Genomic DNA, 20,410 nt, shown 5'->3' on the forward strand with positions numbered 1-20,410 from the left:
CTCTTCATGTTTGCTGGCTTATTTTATTTTTTAATTTTTCAAAAACCTTTACATTTTGAGGAGTTTTAAGTTCACCGCAAAAATTACAGCCCTATGTGCCCCCTGCCGCAGCACATGCGTACCTCCCCGCATCAGTGACCCCAGCCAGGTCTGCTTGTTACAGCTGATGAACCTGCATCAGAGCACCACTGCCTGACGTCCAGAGCTTATACCATGGTTCACTCTTGATGTTGTGCTTTTAAAGTCCTCTTACTGTCATTTCAATGGGTTTTAGGAAGGCAGAGAAAGCACTCATGGGTGTAAAACTTCCCTTGTTTCCCAGAAGTCACTTCCTTTTTTTTTTTTTTTTTAAATTAAAAATTATTTTTCTCTCTCCCCTGGCTCTGTTGTAGTCTTATTTGTACGGGAAAGCCTTGCCTGCACAGAGCATTTGGAGGCTCAGGGAGGGGGTGAACACATATGTGGGCTCAGCCTGGCTCCTAGGAATGGGGCTCCATAGGCTTCCTGCACCTGCCGAGTGAGCCAGCGCGCCTCCCACCTGCGGACTCCCTTGGTCCCCCATCACCTGCTCTTTCCCTCCCGTGCTCCAAGTGCGGCTTCCTCCCCCCTGCGCGAGGCTGCATGGTGCCTCCTTTGCCCCACTTGAATGGATCCGACGCTTGTGAGTTACATTTCTGTTTGGAAACTAATTGGCATGGTCAAGGGGTGAAACAGAGCAGAGCCGGAGCTGCTGCTGTGGGGCTCCGCTCCCTCTTTGACTGGGGAAACTCCAGCTTTTGCTGGCTGCAAAGGCTTGCCTCTTTTGAAGTGGGCTTTCTGCTCTGTGAAATATTTAATGAGGGTGTGTTACAGACGGGGCTTGAGAAGGCCTCAGAACCTCTCGGCCTCCCTTCTAAAGTGCGCTGCCCCTGGTTCTGTAACCAAGAGCTCAGATTCGCCGGAAGCGCTGGCTGGTGCTTCGGAGCCCCTGAGGCGCTGTGTTCTCTCCTCTTGGTCAGGCTGGCGCTGACCTTTCCAGAGCCTGCTGCCTGGCGCTGCACTGCCCTGCCTGTGGGCGGCCGCATCTTCTCTGCAGAAGCTTCTGCGGGTTTGTGATCTCCAGAACGAAACCTTCCTTCCCGCCGTCTGCCCTGGATTTACCCGGCTTTGCACTAGAGCACCTCACAGGGTAGGACAGCGAGGCTCCCTGTGATGGGAACTTTCCATTTACACTTTTACCCAATTCCGTTTAATTGCTTCTTTTCCACCTTGATTTGGACATCCATAGAGCCGCAGCCCCTGTCATTTCTTCCTACAAGCTCCTTTCTGTTTCTTCGCTACTTCCTCTTCAAGGGAATATGTTCACCATCTCCCCACGCTTCAGTTTCGAGTGAGGCCCCGGTCCTCGTCCTGACCCAGCCTGTAGAACTTGGTAAGGAGCCCTCTCTCTCAACCAGAAATGCAGACTTGTCCCTTCCTAGCTTAGACTCCTTCACCGGTTCTACACTCACGCTCGGTGTTCAAGAAACCTTGGTTCCCCGGAGAGAATCTATGTTGTGCCCCGGCCCGCCTCTCCCGGCTGATAGCCCGAGACTCCCAGCCTCGGAGAGCACATTGGAAAGTACGAGGCTCTGTTCTTGCCCAGTATCTCCTGCTCTCCCACCCCTCTGTTCAATCTCACTCACTGGGTGACTGCTAGGCACGGAGTAGTCTTCTAGATCAGAGCGGTCCGGCCCAAATACGAGAGCCACACACAGCATGTAACGTCAAATGTTCCGAGAGCTACACTACAACAGGGAAAAAGAAAATTCAGGTGAGATTACGTTTTTTTTTTTTTTTTTTTTAGTACAGTGGACCCACAGGGTCGCCCTAGTGTCAGGGGGACAACCTAGTGACGGCACGAGATTGTAATTTACAGTGGGTTCACCACAAGCGTAGCGGCTGCCTGTCTCGGTGCACTGGATTACACCACCCCTGGCTGAACGCCTCAGGCTGTGCCTTTCACTCCTGAGACTTACTCATTCTGGAACTGCGGTCCTGTGTCTCCCACTCCTCCTCACCCATCACGCCAGTCCTCCTACCCCCATCCCCTCTGGGAACCATCAGTTTCTTCTTCGTACTTACAGGTCTGATCCTGCCTTTTTTTTTTTTTTTTTTTTAAAGATTTTATTTATTTATTTGACAGACAGAGATCACAAGTAGGCAGAGAGGCAGAGAGAGAGAGAGGAGGAAGCAGGCTCCTCGCCAAGCAGAGAGCCCGATGCGGGGCTCGATTCCAGGACCCGGGATCATGACCTGAGCTGAAGGCAGAGATGTTTTAACCCACTGAGCCACCCAGGCAACCCTGATCCTGCTTTTGGTTCACGCATTTTTGGATTCCATTTGTGAGTGAAATCGTATGGCTTTTGCCTTTCTCAGTCTGACTCACTTCACTTAGCGTGGTGCTCTCTAGGTCCCTCTGTATTTTCTCAAATGGCCCGATCTCATCCTTGGTAGTGGCCACATAATATTCCTGAGTGTGTGTATGTGTGTGTGTGTGGGTGTGTGGGTGTGTGGGTGTGATATGTCTTCCTTATCTGTTTGTCTGTTCACGGATTCATAGGTTGCTTCCATGTCTCGGCTATTGTAAATGATGTTGCAATAAACATAGGAGGGTATGTATCTTTTTGAACTAATGTTTCCATTTTCTTTGGGTAAAAACCCAGTAGTAGAATTACTCGATCACATGGCATCTCTGTTTTTGAGGAAACTCCGTACTGTACCACCGCGGCCGCACCAGCTTACTTTCCCAACAGTGCAGGAGCGTTCCTCTGTCTCCACAACCTCCTCAGCACGTGCTCTTCCCCTCCCTTTCCTTCTCTTTCTTTTGCCGTTCTGTCAGGTGTAGAGTGATATCTCATTGTGAAAGTAAGTCTAATTTAACTTGATATATCTAAATTATCTCTACATATTATCAATACAGAACATTAATGATACTTTGTAAACTTTTTATCTTATTAAGTCTTTGAAAATCTGGCATCTATGTTACGCAGAGAGCATGTCTCCATTAGGACTGGGGATGTTTCCAGGGCTCAGTGTGGCTTGTGACTGCTGTATTATTCAGTGCGGCTCTAGGTGATGAGATCCAGCAGTTACCAGGGCGTTAGGATCCCTGCCTTCCTAGAGCTGACATTCTAGTTGGGGAAAGAAACGATTAAAAAAAACCAACAACAAAGCAATATGGCCTTGCAGAGGTGGGTAGGCTTCCTGGGTCGCTGTGCCCGCGTTCACTCAGCGGCAGGCCTCCAGTATGCCACCTTGTGTCTCGGTAGAGGTGAAGACCCTGCGATGGGGGACTGCCTCTCTCTGCCCCTGACTGACTGTCACAGGCAGAGTAACAACCCAGTGATGTCTGTGTCCCAATCACCGAGACCTCTGCCTATGTCACCTTAAGGGACAAAAGGGACTTGGCAGATGTAATTAAGTCTAAGGACTGTGAGGCGGGGGAGATTATTCTGGATTATGCAGGACAGCCCAATCTAATCACACGACTAGTTAAAAGTAGAACACTCGTGACTGCAGAGAACCAGAGGGATGGCCTCGTGAGGACAGGGTGTGTGTCGCTGGCTTTCCTGATGGAGGAAGACGGCCCTGAGCCAAGGCATGTGGTGGCCTCCAGAAGCTGGAGAAGGCAAGGAAACAGGCTTACCCTGAGAGCTGCCAGCGAGGAATGCAGCCTGATTTTAGCCCACTGAGACTCGTGTTGGACTTCTGACCTACAGAACTGGAAGATAATAAGTGTGTGTTTTAAGCCACTAAATTTGAGATAATTTGTTATGGCAGCCATAGAAAACTAATACACTAGCTTTGGGATTAAGTGATGAATAATTCACCTCTCTGAGATTCAGAAATCAGTTATATCTACCTCCTGGGATTTTTCCGTGGATAAAAAATGAGAGCGCAGCTGTAAAGCACTTAGACCAGTGCCCAGCCCGTCGTGAATGCTTGCTTAACTTCAGCAGAAGCCACAGGATTGTTGCTATTCCTCCAAGTGGTCGGTCTGGAGAACACACGCCAGAAATGTTTGCTCAGTGGACACTGAGTGGACTGGCCTGCTGTCACCACCTTCCATGACATGGACATCGGCTTCTTAGAGGTCATCTGTTCCATTTTTTCCCAGAATGTGGGACCCAAGGGGATCTGAGTGGTGCCCAGCCAAACATGTTTTATGGGAGTTGTTATGCCTGTTAATGTGTGCTGGAAAAATATGGCTGGCCCATCAAATCCATTATTCACAGATGAAGGACAGCAAAGAAAACCCACTTTTAAAAAGTGTTGCATGAACACTGGTGCCTCTGGGTCAGGGGGATAGTGGGTGAGCTGCCGACGCTTGGGTAGAGTCGGAGATTGTAGACACGAGGAGACTGAGGCTGAGGGAAGGAGGGTGAGGTGGGTTGGGTGTAATTGTGAAGCAGATTCCACTCCCTGCCCCCTGCTCAGCACCCCTGCTCACACACTGTGCTGTTTGGAGTTGGGACCAGCCCTCTGGACTCCTTAGAAGCCAATACTCCAATCTTCAGGCACAGAAAGGTTTTCAGTCGAATCTCATTCATGTTACAGGATTAAGGGACATCCTTGGCTTCGCCTTACTTATCTGGTCTCTAACCAGGGACTAGGAAACATGTACATAGGACCTTTGTATCCATCTGAGCCCTTTTTGGTTGTTTAAGACTGACATCTGACCAGAGCCAACAGAGGCAGATGGATGTTTGTTGGCTCATGGATGATAAGGTAGGATTGGACCCGGAAGGTCAAAGATGCTGCTAGACTTTGGGTACTCCCTGTGTCAGGGGCTCTGCACTCTTTCTGTTCCTCTCTCATCTCTCTTTCCCCTGTGAATGGGTGCCCACAGCTCTTGGCTTTCATGTCTCAGTCTCACTTCGTCTGCTGCCAGATAGCAGAGAGAGCTTGGTTCTGATGGCCTGTTCCAGTGTGTGTGTGTGTGTTGGGGGGGAAAATCCCAGAAAAGGACTCTGATTGGTTGGACTTGGGGTTGAATGTTCAACTCTGGACCAGTCACGTTGGCGGGCTTGGTTTGGATGTCTAGCCCAGGACCAGTCACCTGTCTGCAGTGGAGGTGGGGAGGGATGAGGCTAAGGAAGAACATGGCTGCTTTCTCTGAAGCCACAGGCTGCTGTGCACAAAGAAGGTGGTGGTCGGATGTGGTGGTCCCACCTAGGCAGAGGCAACCTCTGGATCAATTGTGGACCTGCCAAGTGTGCTTGCATAGCTCAAACTTCTGCTTCCACACATTCTACTTCTTTAATCTCAAGAATAGTTCTCATTTATCTCAACCTCCATTCCCTCATCTCTAAAAGTGGAAATTTTGATACTTATTTTGTAAGATATTATAAATATGGTGGGAAATAACAGGTGAAAATATCTAGTGCACAATAGGGTATCAAGACATTTTTGCTTCTTTCTTTCCCAAGTGGCCAATTTTTCTCCTGGATTTTTGCTTAAGAAGCAGATTTCTCTGCTCATGATTGAAATCCTTCTCTTATTATTTCCTCCTGTTGATTGGAAGGAAGCAAAACTAGTTCCCTGCTATAATTACTTCTAAGACTGGTTTTAAAACATACTGGGTTAATGATAATTGGAGAACACCTAGGACATCAAAAAAATATGTAGGTCACGCTAATAGTGACTGCTGGAGTTCCTGAAATAAACATGATGGAAATTGTCTAGGGAAATGAACATTATGCAAAATGCTGAACAGAATGGGGAGAAGATGGTGAAGGGAGGAAGCTGCATCTTCTGGGGAACGTGCCTCAGGAGGTGACATCTGTGGTCCACAGTGGATGTCTATCTTCAGAAGGATCTCAGGTCTGCTGTCCTGCAGGACATCTTGGTGATGTCCTTCAACCTTAACAGACTTCTATAGACTGGCCTATAATGATAGGAGGAAAGGCCTTTTATAGTGGAAGAGACTCCTCAGTCCAGAAGATGAGGAGAGCCTAGGAAACCTCTGGGTCATACAGATACTACCTACTTGCTGGGGAGACCATCCTGTCCTGTCTTTAGAGTAGGCTTAGAAAAAGGCAAGATATTGGGTTTGGGGTGCTAAGACAGAGAAGAGGTCATGAAAGAAGTAGGCAGGAAAGGAAGCCCTAAAGAGGAAACACATTCCTTCACCCCCTTCCAACCCTGTGTCCATCCATCGACCATCCATTCATCCGTCCTGTGCATCTGCCTTGCTGCACACATAATTCACTTTTCCTGGTCTCTCATGGGGATAGGGTTAATGAGTCAGTGCTGGAGAAAGGGAACTGAATTAGACAAGGCCTTGTCTACTTCACCCAGTTCACAATCCTCTAATTTGCACAACACACAGTGGAGAAAGGACCGTACTGACAGAAATAAGAAAACAAGGAAAAATACTTACAATACACGGCACATACTGAAAAACCTGATCCATCAACTCAATTACCTCTGCTTTCTTTCCCCCCTGAGCTTTGAATTCTACAAATAGTGCTTGATTTTTCTGGGGGAAATTTGCCAGATTTAGCTTGAATTGGGGAGTTCAGAACACTTATTCTCCCTGAAGTATTGCTTCCCTGCTACTTCCTTACCCTTCAGAAAATATTGCATGCTGACCTGCTAGAAAAGGCTGAGGCCCTGTCGGCGTGGTCCCGACTCGGCACTGATGAGGGATGACGTGAGTGAGTAGAAAGAACCCTTGCCTGGGACTTAGGAGCCTGGCCTTCTAGTCCTCACACGGTCTGTTTGAGCAAATCCCTGAGGCAGGCTACACCATTCCCAGCTTTGCCCACCCCTCACCTTTCAAAGCCCTGAGATCCTTCCACTTGGTCTGTCTGTGGACCTTGGCCTTGTGCTGATACCTGTGAAGCATCGCTGTCCACACCTCTCCCTCCAGGAGGGAGAATTTTGCACGAGAGAACAACTTTATGCCACTTCTTAAAAGAAAAAGAAAAAAAAAGTCCCTTTCTTGCCCACATAAAAGGCCACCAGTACCCAGGATACTTAGAGGACACCAAATCTAGCTGAGAACAGAAGGAAAAGCCTCATGGCCCTTTAAAAATGTCTAAGTGTACCTGCAGTATGCCAGCCTCTGCATGAAGCCCCAGCCTCTGCTGCCACATGAAGGCCCCGCCCACGAGGAGCGCAGTTCTTCCAGGGAGGTGAGCACCAGTCCTGCTGCTCTGAAGGATGCTTCGTGGCAACGCATCCCGGTGCAGGAGATGAGCGGGGCGGGGCTCCCAGCTGGGGGGCTGTAGAGCCAGGGTCTTGAATGAAGACGAGCAGTCATCATGAGCTGATTTCTTAAAGGCCTTGAACATCAAGCTAAGGGGTTCCAGTTTTACCTTAAATGAGAAGAGATTGTGAGGGGTTTTAAGAGGGAAATGAGATGGTGTCTTTGGTTGGGTTCCCCTGACAGCAGAACCTCAGATGAGGAGGACCTGGGTGCATGTGGTTTCTTCGGAATGGGACCCCCACCAGGAAAGGGTGTGGAAATGGGAAACAGGGCAGGAAGGAACCATGTGGAAACCATGTGTGCAACTGAGCTGGTCACCGCTATGGGCAAGGCGGAGCTCAGCCTTGCTGGGGTTCCTTTAAGGAGTCAGGTAGAGGGGCGCCTGGGTGGCTCAGTCGGTTGAGCGCCCGCCTCTTGGTTTTGTTTCAGCTTGTGATCTCAGCATCGTGAGATTGAGTCCCGCGCTGGGCTCTCTGCGCTCAGTGGAGAGTCTGCTTGACGATTCTCTCCCTCTGCTCCTGCCCTCCCACTCTCTCTCTCTAAAAATAAATCTTAAAAAATAAAAAATAAAAAGGACCATGGAGAACATGCCGCAGAATTATCCTCCTGAAAATGGGAGCCGGGGGCTTTTATCCACTGACTCCCATCGTTTCTCAGCTGAGGGTTGCCCCAAGTGGCAGTGACTCCTTGCACGTTGGACTGCTTGCACACAAATGACGTCTGACGGCACCTCCGGCCCCGCCCTCTCGCTGTCCAGCAGAGCACTCCCCACTGTGGACATGCAGAGCGCATTACCTTAGATGCCAGAGAATCATGCCCAACCTTCTTTCCTCTGCCTGACCTCTGCCTTTTGTGGTGCTCATTTTTAGAGTCAAATGAGTTTTAGTTAATGGTGGGTTCAACCAGCTATTGCACCTTCTGAGAAAGCTCGGAAGTAGAAAAACCATGCCCTGGAGATGGGCTGTTGAGTATGTGTATGAGACTGTCTATCAGAGCTACCCTTAACTCAGGTGGGCTTCGGGGAGGTGGGATATCTACAAGGCACATGGCTTGATCTGCTTTTTATTTTTATTTATTTTATGTTTATTATTTTTGTTTTTGAGAGATAGAGAGAGAGAGAGCGAGCACACAACTGGTGGGGGAGAGGGTGAGAGAATTTTTTTTTTTAATTTCTTTTCAGCGTAACAGTATTCATTGTTTTTGCACCACACCCAGTGCTCCATGCAATCTGTGCCCTCCATAATACCCACCACCTTGTTCCCCCAACTCCCACCCCCCACCCCTTCAAGACCCTCAGGTTGTTTCTCAGAGTCCATAGTCTCTCATGGTTCACCTCCCCTTCCAATTTCCCTCAACTCCCTTCTCCTCTCCAGGAAGAGAGAATCTTAAGCAGGCTCCACACTCAGTGCAGAATCCCACGCGGGGCTCGATCTTGTGACCCTGAGATCATGATCTGAACTGAAATCAAGAGTGACACGCTTAACCGACTGAGCCCCCCAGGGGCCGCTGATCTGCTTTGTAGAATATCACTTTGGTCTCAGATTGGAGGGAGAAGGACTGGCAGTCCCAGGCGCATTTTTATGGGACGCATTCTCTAATAGTCACCTCAAATTCAGTCAAGGCTCCGTGGCTTGAATTTTCTCAGTTTTGGTGCTTCTCTAAGAGATACCCAGGGAACTAGTGAATATTGAGGGTGAGGAGGCAAAGTCATCCTGGTCTATATTAAAGGTTATTTGTCTCTGAACTCAACTGGGTCTTGAAACTGTTGTCCTTGAAGGTGTTCACCGGCAAGATAAGTGGGTCAGATACCAAGGAGGCAGTTGAAGTTTTGACCATTCCCCTTTCTCAGAACATCTAGAAGGCAGGTACATATTTGTGGACCCAGAGCAACTCCTGGTTATAGAGTTAAACTTCTATCTTATTCCAGCAGTTGAATTCAGGCACTCACCTTATTGGCAAGAAATTAAAGATTAAATCAGAGTTTTCAAATATCCTGTGGGGTATATTGCTGTAAATGGAAGCATCCCTATCAGATGGCCTTTGGTCCAGAGAAAGAAAGGTCACATTATTATTTTTTTTCCTCTTGTGGGGAAATAACATTTTGACCATACAGAGCTTTGTCTTTTGCTGTCCCAGCGTCTACCACGTAACAGGGGTAATTCTCCTCCTTTTAGGTTTCCTCCCTGCTGCTTGGATGAAAAAGCTCTTCATTGCTTTGTAAAGTATCTTTCCCTAGGTTTAAGAGCGGAGATCCCTTGCCACACCCTGTTCAAAAAAGTGCTGGGAGCTCTGGAGAGATACCAGGGTGTGGAGAGCAGTTATCAAATGTGATGCTTTTCACCAGAAGGGCTTGGGCCACAGCAATGGAGTTGGCCTTTGTTGGAAGTGGACAGAGTCTAGTTCTAGCTCCGGCTGCCAGGTTGTCAGGGTATCTGTAGTTGCAGATGTGTTCCCCAAGTTGTCACTTGTGCCTAACTCATGCCTGTCTGCACTTGGAACACGAACCCCAGCGCCTAGATAAGCCCTCATCCACACAGAAGTGCAGAGCAGATTGGCATGGAGGCCCAAGGACCATGCCTGACCTCCTTCCCTCAGCCTGCCTTCTCCCTTATTTTAATTTTTTTTAGACTCAAATGGGTTAGTCTTTTCCCCTTGGGCAGCTGGTTCCGTCCCCCTAGAACAACAATGCCGGCACATTCGTCTGTGTTCCTGGAACCCGACAATAAAGGAGGGCTTCCCTTGAAGTCTCTTTTCACAGGATTCTATCATTTGCATGCAGTAGGTGCTCAAATGACATTTGTTGAAAGAACAAATGAATGGGATAAAACAGGGTGCTAGGTACTAGAAAGGAAGGCACTAAAATATTAATGGTAGTTAGGACCAGCTACATAATGAATGAGGCCCAGCACAAAATGAAAATTCATGCTGCCTTATTAGAAAATTATTAAAAGACATTCAAGACGGCAACAGCAGAGCATTAAATCAAGCACAGGACTCTTCTAAGTGCGAAGCCCGTTGTGAGTGCCTAAGGGTGAATGTCCGTTCAGCGGGTCTTGATGGTGATTATCTTTGAGGAGTGGGATTATGGAGTAATATAGGCCAGATGTAGAAAATTCTCCATAATAAATAGGAATACTCTTAATAATCAGGAAAGAGTTCTTCTCAAACAGGGCCTGTAGAGTAAGAGCAGCCGTGTATACTCTGGACCGTGAGAGATGTGGATTCTAATCTGGATTCTCTTGCCACGTGGCCCTCAGTGAGTCCTGTCTACTGTTTCTCAGTTTCCTCCCAGCGCAATTCCTGGAATGGCAAAGAAAAGGTCGGAGGCCTCCTCCTGCCCGGTACTTCTTAGATGCTGAGATGGTCACGAAGCAAACGTTATCTTGAGAGTTTCTCGGGCACCAAGGTTAGAAAGCTGTGTGAGGACAAGACCTGCCAAAGTTTCTTCCAAATTGCCCTTGGAAACGTGCCCGGCCGAAGCTCTCAGGAGCAAAACCCTCTTCACGAAAATATTTCCTTGCCAGAAGCGGGCTGGTCTCCAGGGGGATAAATGCTTTGTGTGGTTCTAAGTCAGCAAAGCCAAAGAGGGAGCGCCAGGCAGCGGCTGCCTGTCATTCCAGCCCGACCGGTGGCTGGGGAGGGGCGATCGGGTGGGTGGGGAGGGGGAGGCCCCCTTTTTTCCATACAGCACTTGCACGAAGACTACAAATGTTTGAGCTGATTGTACTCACTTACACGCAGCCATGAGTCATCCTGCGATGAGAGGGACTAAAATATGCTGGGATGAAATTAACATCAGTTGAAACAGAAAATGGATTTGAGCCCCCCCCCCCCCCCGCCCCCACAGTGAGCTTTAGGAGGCAGACTGGAGAGCCTGGAGCCCACCACTGCTATTCTTAGTGACGGAAATGCCTAGACCCACCCTCTTGCTTTTTCTTTTTCTCTTTTTTTTTTTTTTTTTTTAATTTTCTTTAAAAGCTTCTTTTCGGCCTATCCTATGGGGGCACCTTCTAATCACACTTTATTGGTTTACGTTCCATCTTGACTTCTTAGATCTCTGGGGGAAAAAAGAATACAAGAAAAAGGAAACCAGCACAAACCTTTAGAATCTCAAAGAGAGGAAAAAGTGAGAAATATTCACCACCCTCCCCCACCAAAAAGGAAAGAAAAAGTGGAGTTTGGGACTTATGGTGGATGAAGTGGCATTTACCTACTGAGGTGACGTGTTTTGGGGGGTGATGCAGTTTTGAAGCATTAATCGGTGTTTCCTGCGTTTCGGGTTCTTGCCTATCATCCATTTCTCTCCCCGTGTTTGTACCTAAAAAAAACGCAGGTCCTGCAGGAAACAGAAGGAGCTCACACCTAGAATTTGTGGTGACCCTGAGCAGTGCTTTCTGTTCTAGAATCAGAAGAGGACTCCTTGGGCCTGGTAGGGCAGACCTGGTGGGGAGGGAGGGAGGCAGTGTGAGCGGAGATGCCTCCTGAGAGCTGAGCCTCTCACAGCTGCTGGGTCTGTGCCTGGGGCCCTGCGAACTCCTACCAATCACCACTGTCTGGGGAGTCCCGCCCACAGGTCCCTGCCGCTCCATAGAGTACCTCGGGTGAGTGGAGCCGGACCACAGTCAGCCCAGATTCTCTGGGCCAGGACGCCAGCTTTTTTAGAAGTCAGAAAGACCCGCAGGTTCCAGCAAGCCCTAATGCTTATCCTAACTTGGACTTCCTCAGACAAGAAATGGGGCAGGTGCAGAGACCTCAACAGGAGGGGGGCCACATTAAATCACTAAACAGATAAAGATCCCAGGTCTGTGTTCAGCACATGGGACCCGGTCTTCTTCAGACCCTGCCTTGCTTGGGACTAAATCCACGTTAAGAAATGATGAGGTCCAGAGCCAGATGCTTTTGGAGATGGAGATTTTTGGAGATTTTTTTTTTCCCCTCAAAATAAGAAATATGTTCTGGAAATGTGAAAACCACCCCTCTAGGAGAAGGGTGCTGCCCTGGTGAGTGGCGTGTGGCCCAGTCTGGTGTGGCATTTAGTGGATGAACCGTGCGGGTTTGAGCCTCTTCTGAGCTGACAACTTCATGGCTTTGGCAAACAGCTCCCCTTCACCTCTTTGTGACTCAGTTTCCCCATCATTCCTCACTCCTTCCTGATGGTGATGTTGTCTCTTATCTGACAGTGTTGTCCTGAGGGTTGTCAAGATGCATGAATTGTGTAGGAGGATCGCAGGTGCATAGGGAATGTTCCAGAAGGGCCGGCTCTTACCGTTGTCCTAATCCCATTATCCGGCTGCCCCTCCTTGGTCTTGGTCTGGCTTGCTGATCTGATGAGACTGTCCAGGGGACAAGGGTCAGGTCTTCCGTCCAGCCTCGTAAGGAAGAGGGTTTTCTCTGAGCCCGAGTCAGCTCTGGGACCCACTGTGGACGCCCTGGGCTCTCCTTCCCCTTCTCCCCTCTGGGCCTTTGGCTTCTTCACCCTCTCCTCTGACGCTGCCCCTCAAGCTTCCTCACATCTTGGTTTCCCCCTCTGTCCGTGATCTCCTGCTTCAGCCTCGTGGAGCTCCTTGAGGTGGGCTTCAGAAGCTGATCCTAAAATGAACCCTCAAGTGTGAGTGGTGATGTGGGAGGGTGGTGGTTCCAGGAACTTCGAGAAAGTGGGGGAAGGTGGAGGGGAGGGGCAAGCAAGGCAGCCAGAAAACAATGTGTCATCAAGCCAGTTACCACGTGGGGTCACCGGAGCCCAGTCCCTTTGGGGAGCTTGGGTCTTCGGTGCCGAACACAAGCCTCCATGGCGGTCTACACAGGGCGTGAGAGAGCCGAGGTACTTAAATACCGAGCCTCCCTTGTTGTCTTTCCAGGCTGCCGTGGGGTGTCAGCTCTTCGTCACCCCCATCTTCCTCCCAGTGTTGGCCAAACTGGATCCTGCAGGGGGAGCAGGAGCTTGCAGAACTCCTGCTGGGTGTTCAGCACCCAGAGGTGGGCACGCAGAGGGTGCGGGAGGGGGCATCCCCGGCACGTGCTCTAAGCCCTCACTGCTAAGGGAGAGTCTCTCTTTCCCAGCTTCAGGGAGGAGGTGTGGGAGGGCAGAAATGGAGTGAGGAGTCCATGGAGAGTAAAGGACAGAGGCAAAGAAAAGCTGGAAGGAAGGAGGAGAGAAGGTCAGGGAGTAGAGTGAGAATGGGAACGAACGCATGAGTGTGGGAGAGCCATGGTGTCCCCGCTCCATCCTTGGTCTGAGCCGCTGTGGCCGGGACGGAGGGGCCATGTTTCACCTGGGGCTGATGGAGGGGAGCGCTCACTGGCATGGCCTGCAGACTCGTCTCTTTAGACATCTTACCTCTCTAATTTCCCATGGGCTACGGTGGTACAGTGGGTTTATTCTAACAGCTTGAAAAGAAAAGTGAAATCAGATGGTCTCAGTCCTGTCCCTTCTTTCCCAGCATCTACATCAATCCTGTGTAGACGGGATTCTTCCCACTCAACAGGTGAGGTGATGAGAAGTCACCTACACCCAGATGAAGCCTTGGGACGGTGGTCAGCCCAGAACCATGGTTCACCTTAGAACAAACCTCATCTTGGCTCTGTCATCGTCATGAGAGAAGTCACACCGGGCTGTGCCATTCGCGCTCTCCACTGCAGAGCAATGGAAGGGGAGCTAACAAGGTAATTGCAGCTAGGGGTGGCAGAACATTTTGGCCAAACTCCAGTGGAAGAAAAATAAGTCAAGATTTCATATCCTGGAAGCAGAAACATTTTGAAGGACACTTGAGAAGGGCTTTTCTGGAACAAGGGTGTTCTCGCCTCAGCAAGCTCACGAGTCACCTGGTGATCTGGCTTAGATGCAGGTTCTGACTGAGCAGATTCTGGGAGCCAGGGAAACTCGAACTTCTAACAAGCTCCAAGGTAGTGCCTGTGTGGCCAGTCCAACGATGCTGAGTGGCAAGGGCAGCCCCTTTACATTGAGACAGAACTGGATTCAAATTCCAGCGAGGCTGCTTCCTAGTGCTGCAAAGTTGGGCAAGCCACCTAATTTGTGTGAGCTTCGGTTCTTCCATATGGAGAGTGTGGAGCTGAATTCTTATCCCTCAGGGTTGCCATGATGATGTGAGGGGATGGTGTGTACCAGTGACCACAACTGGAACGTTCTATGCCATAGTTACATTGTACTCCCCTCACCTAACATTGTTTCCCGTCTTCCTCTGGTCATCCCTCCACCCTGGGCCTTGGAATCTGCCAGTTTCAGTTCACATCCGGAGGGCGATGGTGGACACGGGTCAGATGGTAACTTCTTCTTCTTCTTCTTCTTTCTTTCTTTCTTTCTTTTTTTTTTTTTTTTTTTAAAGATTTTATTTATTTGAGAGAGAGAGAGCGTGAGAGGGGCGAGGGCCAGAGGGAGAAGCCGACTCCCTAATTAGCAAATGGCCCAAGGTGGCACTTGATCCCGGGACTCCAGGATCCCAACCTGAGCCGAAGGCAGTTGCTTAACCAACTGAGCCACCCAGGCGCCCTCAGCTGGTAACTTTTATAAAAAGCGGGCTTTTAGGGGGCTGTTGTGTAGTCTTGTGCTCGTCACTGCAGGCAAGAAGGCAAGTATGGCTGCCCTTAAGAAACAGGAAAATGGCCTCATAGAGCAGGTGGGATTAGGAGTTCAGCCTGGCCTGGGAGGTCAAGTCGGGGATCTGGTCATCCCATCCTGGCCATGCTCATGCAGCATTCCCTGGAACTCACTTCTTGCATCTCTGCTGACTTTAAATTCAAGTTAGTGAGCATACGAGTGTCGTATTAGGGTCAGGAGAAAGTTTAGTGATCGTCAGTTGTGTAGAACACCTGGTGCTCATTACATCCCATACCCTCCTAGTGCCCATCACCCAGTTACCCCATCCCCCACTCACCTTCCCTCCAGCAACCCTCTGTCTCCTACAATTCAAAGTCTCATGGTTTGCTTCCCTGTTTTTACCTTATTTTATTTTTCCCTCCCCTCCCCTATGTTCATCTGTTTTGCTTCTTGAATGCCACATGTGAGCGAAATCATATGGTATTTCTTTCTCTTGGCCAAGGACATGGGGCTTTTCTTCTTTTTAGAGAACAGTTGTTAAATATTTAGTAGCACACCACTGAGAATGGATTGCCGCTTCCCCCTCTCATCCATGGCAGGTCTTACTAATGGATTCTAGAACATTCTTCCCCTTTGAGCACAGATGAGGCTTAGAATCTTTTCCAATACATTTTCCAGGCAGCAATTACCAATGAGTTGGTGTCCGCTCAGGGGATAAAACTCCTTCAATAACATCCACTTACCTTAATTCAGTGTGTCCTGCACAGAACCTATACATAGCATAGAATGGTAGACCCCAAATGTTCGGATTTTATAAACCTTTCAAACACCCAAAAGTATGTTTTGAGCACATGCTAATAACCAACTTCTTATTTGGCTAAGTAAGGACATAAACCAAAATGATAGCAATGAAATATGTTCCACCTTCTACCATCATAATCATTTCATTGAAGGACATTCTGGATGTCACCTGGTAGATATGAAGTATATAATCTCAGAATAAAGGCAACTTCATTAAAGTGAAAATATACTCCTCATTTTTCCCCTTCATTTGCTGTATCCCAATGCAAACTTTCTCTTGGACCAGCCCAAAGTCCATGGACTCGTTTGGGAACAAGCTCCAGTGGGCCAAGAACATTGCAGCCAACAATTGCAGGGTCCACATTGCCTCCTTGCGGGGGTGCAGAGACGATGAGCAGGGGTGCCTGCACAGATGCTCTCCGTGGGGTGAAGAGCTGGACAAGGTTTGACAATCTTGCCATTTTGTAGCCACTTTTTTTTTTTCCACTGGTGCTGATTTCTCTCCAGGTAGATCAGCCCTCCTAGGGGGTAGTAGAAATTTACAATCTAGTAAATCCTGGTGGTTTTTCAGCTTGCTGAGACCTAAAGCAGTGAGATGGCCTTGCTTCTGTGATCGAATTGTAAGATTAGGAATGAAGTCTGTGATTCCAAAAAAGGGGATGACTCCATCATTCCTTCACTTGTTGATTCACCGGACCTCTCTGGGGCTCGTGGCAAGCACCTTTCTACCGTAGCCTTCCCGACCTCACCGGTCTCATTTCCTCCAGTCTGACACCAGCTTGGAATAGGTTCCAGAAGGACCTGCGGTGTCCTGGCTGGGGTTTTGGGCTTCACCTCGAGAGACTGTGGACCAAGGGGGACAAGAAGGACAGGCTTTCCTGTAACAGAGAACGTACTGGAAGCTGATACAGAGCGTGGACTAGTATGCGTGCAGGGCTGTTTCTGGAGTCAGGTAGACCTGCTGCTCTCCCGGGGCCGTGGTCTGCAAAATGGATGAAGATGATCTAATCTAAAGTAAGGTATTGGCAGCAAAAGTCACGGTGGGCGGTGGGCATTTGAGTCTGCAGTTGTGCGTGTGGAGTATGAGTATGTTTGCGGAAACGGCTCTGAGACATTAAGAGCAGATGTTTCTTGGCAGGACGTGGCAGAGGTGGCAGTCAGGTGCGCCGCACTCGGGATGCCCGGGGTATGGATTGGTACTACTCTGGAAAATCACCTGCGGAGTCCGACCGTGCAGGTAACGCGGAGCTAATTTTACTGGGAACAAACAGCAACGTTTAAGTGTTGTGTATTCTCTGGGTTTGCATATTTGGAACGTATTTTGATGTTTCCTTTTGCCTGGTGCCCATTAGGAAAATGTAACTCTTATAAAAGCGATGTTGTTGCTTGGAACATTTTTCATTAGAGCAAATTTGTTTCAAAATTGACTGTAAATTATATTGCGCTTTGTTTGAGAAAACAGAGTTAAAATCAGGATCCAAGTGTGCAATACTCAGTGTGGAACAGAAGTTCAATTACCTGCAGTTATGAGTATGTTCTCCTCCACGTGTGTGGAGCTGGCGTCTCCTATGTAAAGGATTTTAGTGCAAGAAGTTGCTTTACAGATTACTTTCTTCCACATTCCCGAAATAGAGATGAAAGAACAGAGAGGGAACAAAAATTGCCTGAGGTCACATAGCAAGTTAGTGGCAAAGTTGGAATGGGTTTAGGTATCCTGATCTAGATTTTGATGAGATTAAAGGAAAAAAAATATTCTTGAATTTCCATTTCACACAATATTCAATAGTTCTTTCTCTCACAGACTAGCATTAGGATCACTTTGCCTCAGACAGATTCTAGAACAGATATGAAGGGGGGAAAAAAATGTCTGACGATGCCAAGCATGATGCTCCAGTTTACAGCACTGAAAATTCTAGAAAGATCGGTATGGCTACCACCCATTATATTTTTCAATGTTGTTCCAATGAGCAGCCTACCACAGCGCTTTTTGACTAATCTAATTTCATGAAAGCTGTTTTATTAGGCTTCAAATGACCTTGCACAGGGGAGCATTTGGATGAATACTAAGGCCAAACCCTCTGCCGGGTCTCTTCTCTTCACCACAGAGGATCTGTTGCCAAATTCTGCTGATTTTACCTCCTTGATATCTCCCACTCCATGTCCAGCAGCTGTCCTGCCCCAAGCCTCATTCCTCCCCCTTATCGGGACCATGGTGATCACCCTTATTCAATCTCTCTCCCTCCCTTCTTGGCACAACCTACAATCCAATTCCCACACGGCGGAGGCATTAAAACATTTTTTTCCCCTCTAAAACCTAAATCTGATCATATCTACCTATTAGCATCACCAAAATTCTTACCATGGGTTGGGCGCTGGGTGTCTGGGCCACCCCAGTCTCGGGCCTCCTCGCCCTGCAGTCCCCCTCCCATGGTCTGGCCCAGCCCACAGGTGTCCATCAGTCCTCCGCATTCGCCAGAGTCTGCCCTAATGCAGAACACGAGCCCCCAGTCCTCCAACCTCCCTTTGGCTGTTTCATACCAACTCATTTTTCAGACCTCAAAAATTATTTTCTTCCTTATGTAAATCTTTTACTGGTTCTCAGATGAGATGGTTTCCCATATTACTCCCTGGCGTAGTGCCTGTGTTCATGCTGTCCGTAGATGTACCTCAATCAGAGCTCGAGAGATGGGGTGGGGATTGGTGAATCTGGAAGGGTCAAGTTCTTAACCCACTGAGCCATGCAGGCACCCTGGAAGGGTCAAGTTCTTAACGGACATGAGGGTTTTAATGTCTGAGATTCAGATCACTGGGTACCCGATGCTCTCCTTATCCCTGGGCAACCACAAAAAGGCAGAAGCCTTTTCAGATCCCTGTGTGTTGGGTTTTTCAAAATGTTCCTACTGCATTATCTACCGGCAGACCTGGCTTTCGCTGCCTCCTAGGCTGGGAGGGTTAGAGTCTATCCCAGCAGCTAGAGTAGGGATGGGAGGGAGGATGGAGTGGACAGTTCCGAATTTAATTCACCTTTGCATCCATGTACTCACCGATACTCGATGCAGAAAATGAGGAGGCATCCTGGGGTCCTTCTAATTTGCTGTCCGTGTTTCGACCTCTGAAAGCGTCAAGGCTAAGCCGCCCCCGCCTCCCTCTGGTCCTCAGCAGTCACAGCACATCGGCAATACACGCTCACTCCTCCTTTCGCGGGGAAGACTGACAAGGACGTGTCATAACTCAGTGTCTTCCTTCTGCTGTGGCCAGTGCTCCCTGCTGGGAGTTTTGAGTGTCTTCGCGGCTCAGAGAGCGAAATGGAATGGTGTAAATGAATGTGCCACTGCAAATGCCCTACTCCTTTAATGTAGGATTTGGGATCACATTCCACTGAATCCTGCCAAGTCGCAGAATGATTTGTGATAACACATGCTGGTGATAATTTAGCAGAACCGAAACGATATCTGAATGGAGCTGCAGACCCTCCAGCTCCAGAGAGTCCCAAAGGGGGCTCTGCTCAATACAACAGTTTGTTTACTGATTATCCTTTGGGAAGGTGGCAGGGGGGCTGACCTCACCTCTGCTGGGTCTGTCTCAGGTTGGCCTGCAGTACTCCATCCCCCCCACCCTTAATCTCCTGTTCTCCGTTGCTGTGGGCCCCCAGATGCTCTCCTGCTCCCCTTGAAATCATCACAGTGATAATGACGGGGTGAGCATTTATCAAGTGCTTGTATAGAGCGGATAATGTGCTTATATGCTTCATCTCCTTTAAGAGCACTCTACAATAGGTAGCCGTTACAGCTTTTCCTTTATAGAAGGGAAAACCCAAGTTCTGAGGGGCGAATTGGCTTCCTGGAGGTCAGGTGTGGTGGTGGAGCTGGGATATAACCCCACATCTGTCAGAATCCAGGAGGTTACAGGAAGCCTTGTGGGGCTGGTAAGATGCATAGGAAGTGTGCCCTCTTGGAAGCCTGGGGTCTTGTGCCTTGGAGAAGAGGCACCTGGAGGGGGTGCTGTGAGTCTGCATGGCCCCAGAAGACCGAGGGCAGGTTTCAGTACAATATCATGAAGGCGTTTGTTGATGAAATGAATGGGGGTGAACGAGGCTGTGCCACCTTATGACAGAGGCACTGGGGGTGGGCTGGGCTGGGGTTGGCGTTGGATAACACAGAAGTGGAGACCCCTTCTAAACTCTTTAATTCCGTGGTTCTCCTACGTGCTATACTTCCATTCCCAAGTTCCCTAAGCATCTCAGTGCAATTGTCCCATCAGGTGGGAAGTGATATTTTCTATACCTTATACAGTTTCCATCACGATGAGATTACAGTACTCCTCTTGTTGCTCTTGGTGCTACTAGACCCCATTAATTGAGTTTGTGATGGTAGTTGAGGGGATTGGGTGATGGATTTAAAATCTGAAGGGCTGGCCTTCAGAATTTGCTAACCATGGGTATGTTCCCAAATTTGAGCTCTGTTTTCTTAAGAAAAGAGTTCAGATACCAGAAATTCATGGAAATGGTTCAAATCCCGACTTTGCCACTTACCACCTACGTGAACTTGGGTAAGTCATTACATTTCTCTGAGCCCTTCTCTTTACCTATAAAATGAAGTTTGTGATACTTATCCCATGGGTTGCTATGCAGATAAAATGCCATAAAGCAGATGAAGCATTTAGCACAGTTCTCAACACATACTAAATTACTTGCAAAATGGTATCTGTAGTCATTATTATGCCTTACTCTATGTCAGTCACCATGCAACACTCTTCCCGTTATGGTCCTTGGTGTTCACAGTGACATAAATATTACCTTCACTTAAAGAAATGGTTCACAG

At 48.6% G+C, this 20,410-nt stretch overlaps 1 long non-coding RNA gene across 1 annotated transcript in view; it reads left to right on the plus strand.

Moving 5' to 3' along the window:
• The first annotated feature begins 13,623 nt into the window (after nucleotides 1–13,623).
• LOC131818550 (uncharacterized) overlaps nucleotides 13,624–20,410 on the plus strand; it is a 179,462-nt gene continuing 172,675 nt past the window's right edge. Inside the window, exons 1-2 of the long non-coding RNA XR_009348871.1 lie at nucleotides 13,624–13,897; nucleotides 16,729–16,827. This is a non-coding gene — a long non-coding RNA (uncharacterized LOC131818550). The remainder of the gene's footprint in view (nucleotides 13,898–16,728; nucleotides 16,828–20,410) is intronic.

Source organism: Mustela lutreola, chromosome 16, assembly GCF_030435805.1.
Source record: "Mustela lutreola isolate mMusLut2 chromosome 16, mMusLut2.pri, whole genome shotgun sequence".
Classification (NCBI taxonomy): Eukaryota; Metazoa; Chordata; class Mammalia; order Carnivora; family Mustelidae; genus Mustela; species Mustela lutreola.